The sequence below is a fragment of the Schistocerca gregaria genome, chromosome 2 (genome assembly GCF_023897955.1).
Source record: "Schistocerca gregaria isolate iqSchGreg1 chromosome 2, iqSchGreg1.2, whole genome shotgun sequence".
Lineage (NCBI taxonomy): Eukaryota > Metazoa > Arthropoda > Insecta > Orthoptera > Acrididae > Schistocerca > Schistocerca gregaria.
The window spans coordinates 348,117,829-348,132,014 of record NC_064921.1 but is presented as its reverse complement, the minus strand read 5'-3'; the positions used below and the strand labels follow the sequence as shown (position 1 = coordinate 348,132,014).

General features: G+C 43.1%; 1 long non-coding RNA gene across 1 annotated transcript in view; it reads left to right on the top strand.

Moving 5' to 3' along the window:
- Positions 1-167, top strand: part of LOC126337027 (uncharacterized) — a 729,269-nt gene extending 729,102 nt beyond the window's left edge. Inside the window, exon 3 of the long non-coding RNA XR_007565032.1 lies at positions 110-167. This is a non-coding gene — a long non-coding RNA (uncharacterized LOC126337027). The remainder of the gene's footprint in view (positions 1-109) is intronic.
- Positions 168-14,186: the final 14,019 nt, after the last annotated feature.

Below are 14,186 nucleotides of genomic sequence, written 5' to 3'. Positions count from 1 at the left end.
TTTAAAAATTTTTGTGTAGTCAGAAGTCATTTTAAAATTGTCACACTCAATAAGTAGGGGGCATATGACGTTCGTTTCATCTCCTTCGTGGTATTCTGTTCTGTTTCAGGGAGCTGGTGTTTCTCGTCTACGGAGAAGTCGTGGCCGCCATCTGAACACCGAAATGGTGAGTGTTACTTTGGTTTCTCGCATCAGCTATCAATGGCCAAGTTTTGTTAGTTATAATTGATTTTCACATCTCCAGATTTGCGGATAACTAAGTTGAAACAATAACGCATCACTACTAAGATTCCCCAGCCAGTATTTACAATATACACGATGTTCGGAAATCCACGTTACAAACTTATAGGATGTGTAGAGGGGGAGTGAGTACAAAATATTTTAAATAGGAATCCATATCCGGAAATACACCGTTTCCGTTCTACGACCTTTTCAGTTCAGATGTGTAAAGAGTCCACGTCTGCTGATGGAGCTGCTTATCGTGATATGCAGCTGGGTAGACAGGATGACGTGTAATACGTTAGACGGTCACCTGACGTTACCTAACGTCTGCCTTGTTGCGACACCTGTAGAGACAGAGGAAGATCTGCTGGCATGAGTTCTGTCCGATCCACTAGAAATTGAAGAGACACCAGGTAGCATGGAACGTGTGTACCAGGACACGCTTCCTAGGTATAATGTCTGTAACTACATCGGTAGTTGCCACATCGAGCCGCTGTTGCAATACATCATTACTGTTCTGTACCCAGAGTATGCGGGATTCTTTTTTGTTTTCGAATAATGTAAACACGTAATGTTTAAGTGTTGGTACAAGCAAATGTGCTTAATTGATAAATGGTTGTTACGTCATGTTTGCTATCGAAGTGTTAGTTAATAATTTACTGCGTCTCGCCTAATTTAGTTCCTCCAGCGGACATGGACGAGTTAAACATCTGAACTCAAACCGTTATAGAACGAAAACGGTACGTCTGCAGACATGGGTTCCTATTCAAAAAATTATGTGTTCATTCTCTTCTAGAAGTCCTAAAAGTTTGTAGCGGGTCTTTCCGAACACCCTGTCTTGATACTGTCATTGGTCACAATCATGTACAAACTGCATCATAGAGTTTCCTACATTTCCATGTACCTTTTGTGGTTGTAGGAATTCGTTTTATTTTTAACAGGAACTCCTGGAATTTCGGATTAATATATTTCAAAGGAACCACAAAACACCAATAGACATTAGCGTATGTTTGAGAAAATACAATGAAGTTTACAGAAAGCGCCAGTACTCAATTACATTCATTAAAAGTTACCACTAAAATGTCGTCAGCCTCATAGGAAGTACCCAAAATACGAATCGAACATTTTCAGCTGTTTAGTACTGTGTGTAGTGAGAGTATTATTAAAATAGCTCAATAGCTGCGAAACATAGTGCAACGCAGTCGCTGAATTACTGGCAACTGTATAAATTGAAAATCTTTAAAATCTCATTAGATAATCATAAATCAAATACATGCCTGCGATTTGTATAAAACTCAAAATTCAGAATACGTCTTAAGTTTATTCAACTATTGAAGAAATGGTGATAAAACTTTCCGTATTCCCCTCACTTAATATTCTGTTCCTGTCAGGTATATGCTTGTGACTAAAAGAACACTCTAAATTCTACCCCATATCTGGTCACTAGTTGTGTTGTGCTTTTCGACACATCTGATTGTAACAACAATGATTAAATGCAACGAACAAAGGAGCGATCAGCTATACACAGAAAAATGTAAAACATTGTCGACATTAGGAACGATTACAGGAAAAGAGTTTTGCCTGAAATGGATGTAACACAAAGAGAAACCAACAATAAGACGTCGTGACTCACGTACAAGGAACTTGTTCACTGAAATTCGGCCTGCCCATTGTTGAATAATGTTCCTCCGAGAAGGTTCCTTATAAGTGTGTGTGTGTGTGTGTGTGTGTGTGTGTGTGTGTGTGAGAGAGAGAGAGAGAGAGAGAGAGAGAGAGAGAGAGAGAGAGAGAGAGAGAGAGAACGAACAACAGCTCCATTCGTCACGGGATGTTACAAGCGGAGAGAACTAGATACATAGAAGGGCTGTATTTCTGACCCCTGATAACGCCGGAACTTAGAACAGATGTAAATATCAGAAGGAAGTGTGCCTCGCAACAAGTACAGGTTCACTTCGCTCGTAAGGTGTATTGGGAAGTATGATGACCTTTTGTGCTCTCACGGATCCTCTCATTTATTTTTTACCAATTACTCAAAGTCAGCTTACATATTTTAATGACTTTCCATTACAGATCAATCGAACATAAACATTAAACGTGAGGCAAGCTGGCCCACAAAAAGACCCTGTATTTTGGATACTGGCGTTGCAACGGAGATTAAGTCCGAGCTGGTGTCACACATGAGCTTTCTAGGGCGCATTTGGGCTACAGTGGTACCTCAACATCACGCAGACAGTTCACGTGCCACGTTTTGTGTGACTATTGTCCTGTTGAAAATGTCACCAAATTACTGACACGCTATAAATAACGCAAGAGAATGGTAGGATGACCATGAGGAAATTTGTGCCATCAGAGTTCCCAGATCACTAGCAGACGTAAACCGAAGTCCTACCCGATGGCAACCTACACCATGACGCGGGGAGTAATACATATGGGCGTCTCCAAAGCGTTGCAAGAATATGAACGTCACCACTGGTCCCCGCCATACTCGCCAGCGATTGTCGTCCGGGTAGAGCAGAACCGCGATTCGTCGCTGAACACACTGACGCTATTCACCGGCAGTCCATACTTCCCAGTCACGGCACGATTACAAACTCAGCCGTTTGCGTTGTGGTGTTAACGGTGGCCTACGCATGAGACAGTGATTCCCTGGTCCGGCTGGTGCTAATCTTGGACCAACGGTGCAGGAGGACACAGAATTTTACAGAGAGTCTATTACTTGTTCTCGGAAAGCAGGCGCTGATATGAAGGGGTTACGATGTGCTTGGCGCACAGTACAGCGATCTTCCCTTGTGGTGGTCAGACGTGGTCGTCCAAAGCCTTTACGTCGAGTGTGCCTCTCCACACATTCTCACGTACTCCAAAATCATGCCACTGTCTCTTCTGAATGCAATAGAAATCTTGACAGTGCAGGAGTCGAACACCTGGCCAAATGGAATTAGACAATGAGGCTACATTCATGCCTTGTCAAGTGCTGATAACGCCATCTCGTACAGTTACGTGGAATCATCGTGTCCTTCACAGTGATCGGTCAACTTCGAAGTTGTTCACTCTCCTGATATATCTTACCGCTTCTGGTAACAATATTGAACACTAAGAACACTAAAGCACTCAGCTGACGATTCTATTTATTTACTACGCAAAGGGTCTTCACACTCATTACACTGCTTCAGTTAAACATTTACATGCGGGACAAGAAATTAGGAACTGCCGAAAAAAAATCACTACTTTTATCATACTGAATGGACTATGGAGGCATGAACGAGACACGTTTATACACTAAAGCGGATATTTCAGCTTATAGCCCCCAAACACACACCCAGGTGGCTGGCCATACGAAAGTGAAAGCACTAGAATCACATAAGTTTCAGGCGCGACCAGTCGCGGAACACCTAGAAGCCCAACTGAAATAACCTGAAAAATAAACAGAGCACACTAAAGCCACGCTATATTCACCGGCCTACCTCGCATCAATAGTATCGTGAAATTCATTAATAACACACGAATAACACCGAGAAACATTTTAGAATGAGTGTTAATTCAATTTAACTGACAACAGAAAGCTGTACGAGTACATTTGAACTACAGAACACTGTAAAGATCCGTCCAGCACTACATCGTCACGGTCACAAAGTCTCATCTTGTAATTCAACGAATTAAAACCGCAAAATGAGCAAAAATGTGACATGATAACATTGTTTGAACAAATTTAATGCAAAAGAAATTAGAAAATTCTTAACGGCCCCCATCGGGCCTTACAGCCTAACACTCAGAATTCACAGCGCTGCTAGAACTTAATAACGTCCGTCCGACCTTGACCAGACCTCGAGGAAGTGTGTCCCTTTTTTCGTATCGTCCGGCGCCCACGTACCAGAATTCCCAGATAACACTCTCAATCACGTGATGCATATCAACCTCTGATAATCGACTACAAACGTCTCGTTTTCCTGGCTAACGACCTCTCTGTCTACCCACGGGACGAACGATCTTCCGTTTTTAAACCCAGAGCAAAGTGACGTGATTTTCAGGGGCTGTTAACCTATTGCCATACTATTTCTACTTCTTGAACGTGAAGTGCAGCAAGATGGTCAAATCATGTAAGTAAATATATCGAGGTACTGTTTTCGCCAAGTTATAGCGGACAGTATGGATAATTTCGTGAGGTTCGCAAGCAATTTTTTTAACGTTCACATCCACCGAATTACGACTCACTCTTTCTCTAATGAAACTATACACTTTTTCGTGCAGAATTTGAAAGAAGCTTCGAACATAACTTTAACGTCTTGGTCGAGTGGTATCAAGACAACAACGCCACAAATCACTGTCCCGCCGTAAGGCGAAGAGGTCCCACATTCGCATGCCTTATTATACCAACTTTAAGCAATCATGTAACTCACGTACGGTTCATGTTTAATGTAACGGCTGCCTTACCAAGTTCTCAAAATGTTGGCCTCGAGCGTTGCAACATTCTATAAAGTGTGTCTTGAGAAAGAATACTGCACATTAAATGTCATCTAGAGTTAACGGCGGCACAGGCCCGTGTTACAAGGCGTTCCATGCCTTCAAAGTCGTCCGTGTTTCCTAATAGACCTCATGTTTTAATTTTCCTTACAGATAGAAGTGTTAAGTTTGGTGAGCGTGCAGGTTATTCTACGTTTGCTGAATGACCGTACAATAATCTTCATATGTTCTCTTAAGAGGGTCTGGCATTGCAAGTGCGAAAACCGAGGGACATCTGTCATGTTGGTACTACACTGATTTCCGTACCTCCAGTGGGACGTTTTCCAATAAATGCGGTAGCAGCATGTCTTAGGAACTCGAAACAATTGAGTGTATTTAGATTTCCGTCAGTAAAACAAGAACCAACCATGCGTATCTTGAAAACCACACACCAAACGTTGATAACGGTAGAGCGTTATTTTTATCCTCTTCTTTGAGTCATCATGGATTTTCATCTTACAATTAGTGGATATTGCGAAGATTGACTTGCCCATGGTTTGGAAACGATGCTTCTTCCTTAAACAAAATTTTGCATACGAAATGCCGGATCACGTTGCACTATTCGTAGATAATATTCGGAGAACTGTAGCCAATTTGGAAGCCATTCCCATGAAGCTGCTGATGAAGCTAAATGTGAACAGGATTAAATGTGATGGAATTTTGGACACTCGTTTGGTTGTTCCCTCTCTTTCTTCCAAGAAGCCACTTAGTGACATTTCCATGGTGTGCTACTGCTGCTAAAATAATAGTTTCATTTTCTTCATGAGTTGCGCTTCATTTTCCTTAGCCGATTTTATTCTCAGCAAATCCAGTTTTCAGAAGATTTTTTTTGTAATGTTTACAAAGATATTGTGTGAATGCTTGGCACGATCTGGGTACTATTCAGCATACAATCATGCCGCTGCCCAAATAGTTTGGCGACATCACTGTTTCGGCTGTCTCAATAGCTTTCCGAGCAAGCTGTCTGATTTCTACAACAGCAGAACACACATTGAACGACTTCAAGCGCACAGGCAAAGATAAAAAACATCCCTCAGTTGAGTGTTTGTTACATTTCGCATAATAGGTTGTAATTAAGATCTTGGATAGTTGTACAAGGACGGATATGAAGTCCGGGCTGGTTCCGTACATGTTCTTTCGGGGACAGATCTGAGCCACAGAAACACCTCAGCGTCAACAGTTCAGACACACGCGTCATGTACTGCATGACTATTCAAATGGCTCTAAGCACTATGGGACTTAACATCTGAGGTCATCAGTCCCCTAGACTTAGAACTACTTAAACCTAACTAACCTAACATCCATGCCCGAGGCAGGATTCGGATCTGCAACCGTAGCAGCAGTACGGTTACAGACAGAAGCGCCTAGAACCGCTTGACCACAACGGTCAGCCATATGGGTATTGTTCTGTTGAAAAATGCAGCAAGATACTGTCGCGTGATAACTAACAGAACAGGACAGTCGGATGACCACTGTAATGAAATCGTCTGGCGACATCATATTCTTTGTACGAAGTGTGAGTTCCGATACAGCATGTTTCAACACGGATTTTGCGATATCCGTTTTTGTCATAGATTTTGTAAATATTTATTATTTAAAAATGTTATTTTTATTATTTTGATGAATGTGGATGTCACAGAGGTATGTAAGCATGACGAAATTTAATAATCTTTGACCACTGCGTTGTTATTTTTGTGTTTAACCATGTATGGACTATCAGTGCGTAAAGTAAGTTAGTTGCTGTGGAATAATTTGCTGAGAGAATTTGTACATGACTGCATGTGGGTAAAGTTGGGCCAGTGTTGCCCATTATGCGTGAATAACAATGCTCAAAAGTATCTTTTTATAATTGTAAACCACAAAGAAAAAGTGTTACATAAACTATGTGAAGTGATTTCAAGAATATATCAACAAAGTGAAAACTGAAACGTGTTCATAGTTTCGATTGGAATTGATACGTCAAGATCAAACCCGTGGGCTCCTGCGAATCCAAATACCTTGTCAATATTCGACAGGAAAGCGACAAAGAAAACATCTAAACGTGAACCACGACAAACAACGAAAAAGAATTCTACTAGATAAGTACAAATTATTTTGATCAATCAACATTTCTGAATTTTCCACCCTGTTTGCTCAGTGTGCTCTTACGAAGGACGAAATATATGTCCTGAAAATCAGCTGATACAGAATTTGAATAAATAATTATAGGGTGGGGGGTCAGACCAAGATGAACTATTGCCCCACCAGAGTCCCCTAAATCATCGGCAGGCGTAAGTTGAAGTCATTCCTGATGGCTCACCGCACCATGATGTCCGGAGTAACACCATTGGGCGTCTTCAAAACATTGGAAGAATGTGATCTCTCCCCTGGTCGCCACCATACTCAGCGGCGATTGTCATCCAAGGTAGTGCAGAACCACGATTCATCGCTCAGCCCACTGTGACACTATTCACCAGTAGTCCAAGCTTCCCGGTTCCAGCACCACTCCAGACGCAGCCTTTTGTGTTGTGGTGTCAACGGCAGTCTTCGCATACCTGTTATTTTGTCGAAGTTCCTGTGCTGGCGTAAGCTGTTGCCAGCACACCGTTCAGCAAATATGAAGCGAAGATCGATTAGTAGGCGATAGATGAAGCACGCCTATTACGAGAGAGGAGACACACACACACACACACACACACACACACACACACACAAGCAACTTGCCTCCAACGCCCTCTCGACAGCATGTATTTAGGCTGCATGTATTTAGCCTCGCTCACTGACTCATTCCACCATCCAGTTGGCATCTGTCAGTATACTCACGGAGCAGGTATAGTTCACATTAGGTTACGACAGTACATAAGGACCAGACTAATACCATAGTGGGACTAGTTACACCAGTCTGCAAGACGAATATTACTGTTGAGCTTGAACCACAACACATGGCCTCTATTCAAGCTAAGTTTCTAGTTCTTGTAAATAAATAACCGTATTAATTCACATGTGCCTTTGTGTTGTAGAAAGAGGATATTGGCCACCCACAACAACATCCCCTCCATTGCTCCCTTGCGGTGCAAGACTCTACGGTTCTAATACGAGCTTCTAATTCGCCATATTGTCCGCTATAATTTGGTGTGTGTGAGCGTAGTCTTCAGACGAAATTAAAATCCGGCATTAGACACTTACATAACATAGAACATAGATAAGATTACACTGTTCCTTAAATTTCAGCTTTTTCGCTAGTTTCATGTGCTCCACAAAAATAAAACAATAACTTTTTTCTTCAAACGGTTCAAATGCCTCTGAGCACTATGGGACTCAACATCTGAGGTCATCAGTCCCCTAGAACTTAGAACTACTTAAGCCTAACTAACCTAAGGACATCACACACATCCGTGCCCGTGACAGGATTCGGACCTGCGACCGTAGCGGTCGCGCGGTTCCAGACTGTATCGCCTAGAACCGCTCGGCCACGCAGGCCGGTAACTTTTTTCTTCATTTTGATAATAGGTTTGTTTACCTAATAACACGATCAGTGCCCTATACTAATGTATTAGTTTTGTTATATAATTTATGCCATTATAATAGTATAAATCTGAGAACTGACACAAACAATCCTATTTGGCGCGCAGAATGTAAAACTGAGTCGTTTCGCACCATTGCAACGAAATCATTCTGATGGTCTGTAGGATAAGGAATTTCCAAACCCAGCACTGTCTCTGTAATGACGCGTGCTCACCAGGAAGCGCTGAAACGCACAGCAGAAGCGCCCTCGGCTGACAGCTGAGGAGAGCTCCCACGGCCACGCCCCGACGCCACGCCCCTTGCAGGCGGCAGTCAGTCTCTTCGGCCTCGCCGTTACCTCGTTACGGCGCGCCAAGAAAGAGAAAGCCCTGCGGAGCTCATCTGAAACGAGGTTTGCCTCTGTGGGTGGAGCATCTTGCCCTGCAGACAAAAAGAGCGCGTTCTTGTAGCGAAAATATTTTTAGGGCACAGGGCCAAGCATACGCGTGTAGGACAAGCCCAAAGCGGGCGTTCTGTTGTTTTGTTGTTACGTAGTATCTCACTCACTACACATATACCGGGTCAAAAATGCTCCTATCGGAGCATAAAGAGCACCAATATGTTCCTGTTTATTTAAATTAAAAGACTATGAAAAGTGGGATACCAGCTACCTCGATCTCCCTTCCTCAGCACCTTTAAAAAATTTCCAAAATACCGGGTGATCAAAAAGACAGTATAAATTTGAAAACTTAATAAACCACGGAATAATGTAGATAGAGAGGTAAAAACTGACACACATGCTTGGAATGACATGGGGTTTCATTAGAACAAAAAAAAAACAAAGTTCACAAAATGTCCGACAGATGACGCTGGACAGCAAAACTGCTACCCTGACGGGTGAGAGGTACGCCGATATGTTACAGAATCGCATCATCCCCAGCCTGGCTGATAAACACCTGCTGGAACGTACGATGTTTATGCAGGATGGCGCTCCACCCCATATTGCTAGACACGTGAAAGTTCTCTTGCGAGCGTCGTTTGGTGATGATCGTGTGCTCAGCCACCACATTCGTCATGCTTGGCCTCCCATGTCCGCAGACCTCAGTCCGTGCGATTATTGGCTTTGGGGTTACCTGAAGTCGCAAGTGTATCGTGATCGACCGACATCTCTAGGGATGCTGAAAGACAACATCCGACGCCAATGCCTCACCATAACTCCGGACATGCTTTACAGTGCTGTTTACAACATTATTCCTCGACTACCGCTATTGTTGAGGAATGATGGTGGACATACTGAGCATTTCCGGTAAAGAATATCATCTTTGTTTTGTCTTACTTTGGTATGCTAATTATTGCTTTTCTGATCAGGTGAAGCGCCATCGGTCCGACATATTTTGTACTTTTGTGCAAACCGGTGACAGGAGGTTAATATCTGGGGGTGAGTAACGAGGTGTGGTTCCGACCAGAGCGTAGAATTTCACAGCCCGTCGCTAGAGGGCACGCGTGCACGTCACGTGACTATACAGAGCTAGCAACAGCATGCATCAATCGTCCAACGCTGCCAGTCGCATTGCAGACAGTGACATGGAGTCGTCAACAGAAGAGCAAAGAGGTGTTGTTCGTTTTCCGACAGCAGAATGAGTAGGAAGAACGGACATTTATCCACGAATGACACAAGTGTATGACGAACACTGCTTGTCCGTTGCAAGGATCAAGCCGTGGCACAAGCGCTTCATCGAAGGACGGGTGTCGTTAGCCGGTGATGCACGGTCTGGAGCACCACTCCGCATTACCGGTGACATCGTCCAGCTGGTGGACGTACTCCCTACCCAGGGCCGCCGAGCGACAGTGAAAGCCATAGCCGCCGTGGTCAGATTGAGCGTCGGAAGTGTTCACACCATCATGAAGGAACGATTGCTAATGCGATAAGTGTGTGAGCCATGGGTGCCTCACAGTCTTCAACCACACCAGGAAGCATGTCGAATGGCCCACTGTCTTGTTCCTCTGCAGCACTATGCTCGAGAAGGGAATGCGTTCCTGGCACGAGTGGTGGCTGGAGATGAGTCGTGGTGTCATCACTTCGAACCAGAATCAAAACGACGAAGTCTCCAGTGGAGGCATCCAGGGTCACCTCCACCACAAAAATCCAAGGCCATCCACACGAGTACAGGAATGGTTATGCTGACGCTCTTCTTTGACCAAGACGGCCTCCTTCTGATTCACTTCCTGCAGCACGGGACAACAGTAAATACCCAGCATTATCCGCAAACCTTCACCACCCATCGCCAAACGATCAAATCAAAACGATCAGGCAATCTCACCTGTGGGTTATTCTGCTCTACGACAATGCAAAGCCTCATAAGGCCAACACAGTCGCGGCACTCCTGCAGAAATTCAAATGGCAAGTTCTCATCCACGTTCCATACAGTTCTGACCTCTCTCCCTGTGGTTACGCTATTTTTGGTCCCCTTAAAAAGGCTCTGACGGATAAACGATTCACCTCGCACGACGACGTCCAGCTGTACGTGCAGAGCTGGTTAACATTGCAGCCCTGGGAATTTTATGAGACAGCCATTCACCGCCTTGTCTCACGGTGGGACAAGCGTCTAAACAGCCAGGACTAATACTTCTAACATACAGGTACTGGTTTCTGTAATTATGCCTCCGGTTTGTTTCTTTTTGAATGCCCCTTATATCTCATTCCTCCCTTTCTATTGCAGCTGTCTCTTTTCACTGTCATTATTTGTCTCTTCCTTGTTAACGTTGCCGTATACTCTGTCCCTCATTATCAAAGGCTCTCACCACTTCCACTTTCTCTTTCTCTTTATTCCTCCCCAGCTGAAACTGTCACCTTCACTCCTTTTCCATCACTGTTCTATAACTGCCTACTACGTTCTACTAAAACTCTGTCCCTCTCTCGCGTTGCATTGGTTCCTTCGCACTTTCGACAACACAACCACTGTCTACTATCTTCCAATATTTATTCCTTCTTTCAAAATGCTACTATATTATTCTCTTTCAGCATAAAAAAGCGCAAGTGAGTCTGCACTCGAAATTTTTTGGAAATATTTATAAATGTCCTGAGGAAGGTAGAATAAGGTAGCCGGTACCCTACTTTTCAATCAGTCTTTTAAGTAAAAAGGAATATATTCGCATTTTTTGTGCTACGATAGGAGCATTTTCTCGCTGGTTCTCTTTTTTTTTCTTTGCTGCAGCAGGGAATGTAACTCATATGAAAAGAAATGTATTGCTCAGTAAAACTGAAGTGAAACTGAAATAAGACAAAACTAATTTTACATTTGAGACCGGATTTTATGAGCAAAAAAAAAAAAAAAAAATGCACGTGCTTCAGTACTACAACATGCGGTTCCCAGATAATGAGAGGGAAGCTTTACGGCATATATTCCCTGCTACGTCACTTTATAAACTACGTTTTCACCTTACACCTGATATTACGTGCGTATTTTACGTGTACGAGTACCGTAACTCTTAAACCCTGTATCTCGGAAACGGATAAGGACATGAAGAAAATTTTGAAAGCAGTCTGAAATCGGATTCTTAGAAATATATCGTAAAAGTTACAGCCATTTGCTATGCATATCCGTCTTTGGATTCACGACTGTGTTTTGGTACCCAAAAAGATATTTTTGGGGTGTTTCTAGATAACGAACAGAGTTTTTTTTTTTAATGGGCAGGTGACTCTTACATAAATACCTAGAGAATATACTAAATATGAGCAATATACTGCAGTAATTTATTATTCAGATTTCGCCTCATACCGGATTTTACATGTAGGGTAACTTTGAACCGTCGTATCTTGGAAGCGGATATAGAGATCAAGAAAATTTTCAAGGTTGTTCGAGATCAGCACGTTAGGAATATATTGTAAATATTTCTGATACTTGCTGCACATAGCCACTTTGGATTCCTCGGCTGGGTTTTGGTACGCTGGTGACGGTGAAACTGTGTGTGTGTGTGTGTGTGTGTGTGTGTGTGTGTGTGTGTGTGTGTGTGTGTGTGTGTGTGTGTGTGTGGTGTGGCGGGGGGGGGGGGGGGGGGGTCCGAGGAACCGGTCATGAACTAATGTAATGGTAATGGTACCTCCATTAGCCTCCTCAAGCCCTCGCAGTCAACATTAACTGCAAAAAAAAGAACCAACCGATTTGCTCTATTTACCTAAGCAGGAGGAAGTGTGTAATATTCATACTTTGATCCGTTACTGTAGGGTAGTGACACTAACGATCCTTCTACGGCTATACAAATGGTCCCTAACCCAAGGCTTATCCAAAACAATTGAAGCTACCTTTTTATCACCAATAGAACCCAGGGTGTTAGCTCTAGAAAATCCCGTTCTATGTGCGGCGTTTTGGAACATACTAGGTACGCATGCGTACCGGTAAACAAAGACTAGTACCTTTTCGCTTTTCTGTTTATTGCATCGCACATCGCTGCCTGTTGTGTAGGCGCCCGTAATAATGCGCACAATAGAGAGAGACCAGTCTTCGGGTTGCCACCTGGAACAGTCAGAGCGAAATGCTGATTACACTCACACAGGCTGCGTCTGAAAAGTTCTGTAAGAGGCTGATGGATGAATCAAATTCTGTTTTGAAAATGTGCTGAGGGTGACATGACGAAAATCGCTACTTAGTGTCTATATCAATAAGCGAATGTGAAAAAAGAAGAATTGGGCGTATCGTTCCGACAAGAGACAGAGCAGAGGATGGAGTTCAAGGCATGATACGAATGGAAATAAGCCGTGGCATAAAAAAAAAAATTACCTGCAGCAACTTAAGGAAAGAAAATTTATATCCATCTAGTCGCAACGGGCTTAAGACCGCCGACCTCCAGAATGCGAGTCCAGTTTACTGGCCCCTGTGACGTCTACGTTAAGCAGCAATGTAAAACAGACTAATCCATATGTGAGGTTGACACTTGAGTTATTATATAAAATGTAGCAATGTAACAAGAACAAACTGTCATTGATACCAATGACATCTCCGAGCCAGGACAAGAAATCTTAATTTATTGAAGTACATTACAGACTCCTTAGATACATATTTTTCTGTGGTTGATGTCAGGGTGAATTAAACACTTGTCCTTAAAATAATGTGTGGTATCTGGTATGTGGCCCTAGTTGTTTTCACAGCACAGATGGACGCATACAGGGTGACAATAATTGGACCACCTTAAATAAAATCGTCGTAACTTCTGAATGGTTTACGTTAGGACGTTCAAACTGCACGGGAATGATGGGAATTAGTTTGTTTGGTTTAGCGACGAAGCCCACTTTGTCAATAAGCAAAATTTAGCCTCTGGCGGACTGAGAATCCACATTTCGCGATCGAGAAGTCTCTCCATCCTCAACAGGTGACTGTGTGGTGTGCAGTGTCCAGTCACGGAATAATCGGTGCGATATTCCTCGATGGCACGGTGACTACCGAACGGTACGTGAAGGTTGCGGAAGACTATTTGATCCCCGTTATCCAATGTGACCCTGAATTCGACGACATGTGGTTGCGAGACAGAGCTCGACCCCCATCGAAGAAGGAGAGTGTTTCACGTGAAACCTTCCCGTCTCCTCTATATCTCTTTTTTGTTACGCAACCTTCCCTTCTGCAATAACCTATGAAACCTTCCCCTAGGATTTCTATCTCTTGCTTAATAATAACAAATGAAATCTTCCCTTTGAAATTAATTCTCTTTCTCAATCTTCGCATATAAATTCAAATGGTGCTCATTAAAAGTGATTTTCTGATTATTTCGACGAAACATAGAATGTGTCGTCGTCGTGGCCCTCACTCGTTACGTGCAATAACCCAAAAGTGTTCCTTACCTTTTTTTTACTGTTACTGGATCCCCATCTGACTGCTACATCGAACTGCGACATGAATATACTTACTCTGTTTTACAATACTCTATTAGCTGCTGGTGGGCTGTCATATTACCAAAGCTAACGTTACTCTTTAATAGCAAAGCTGACGCTA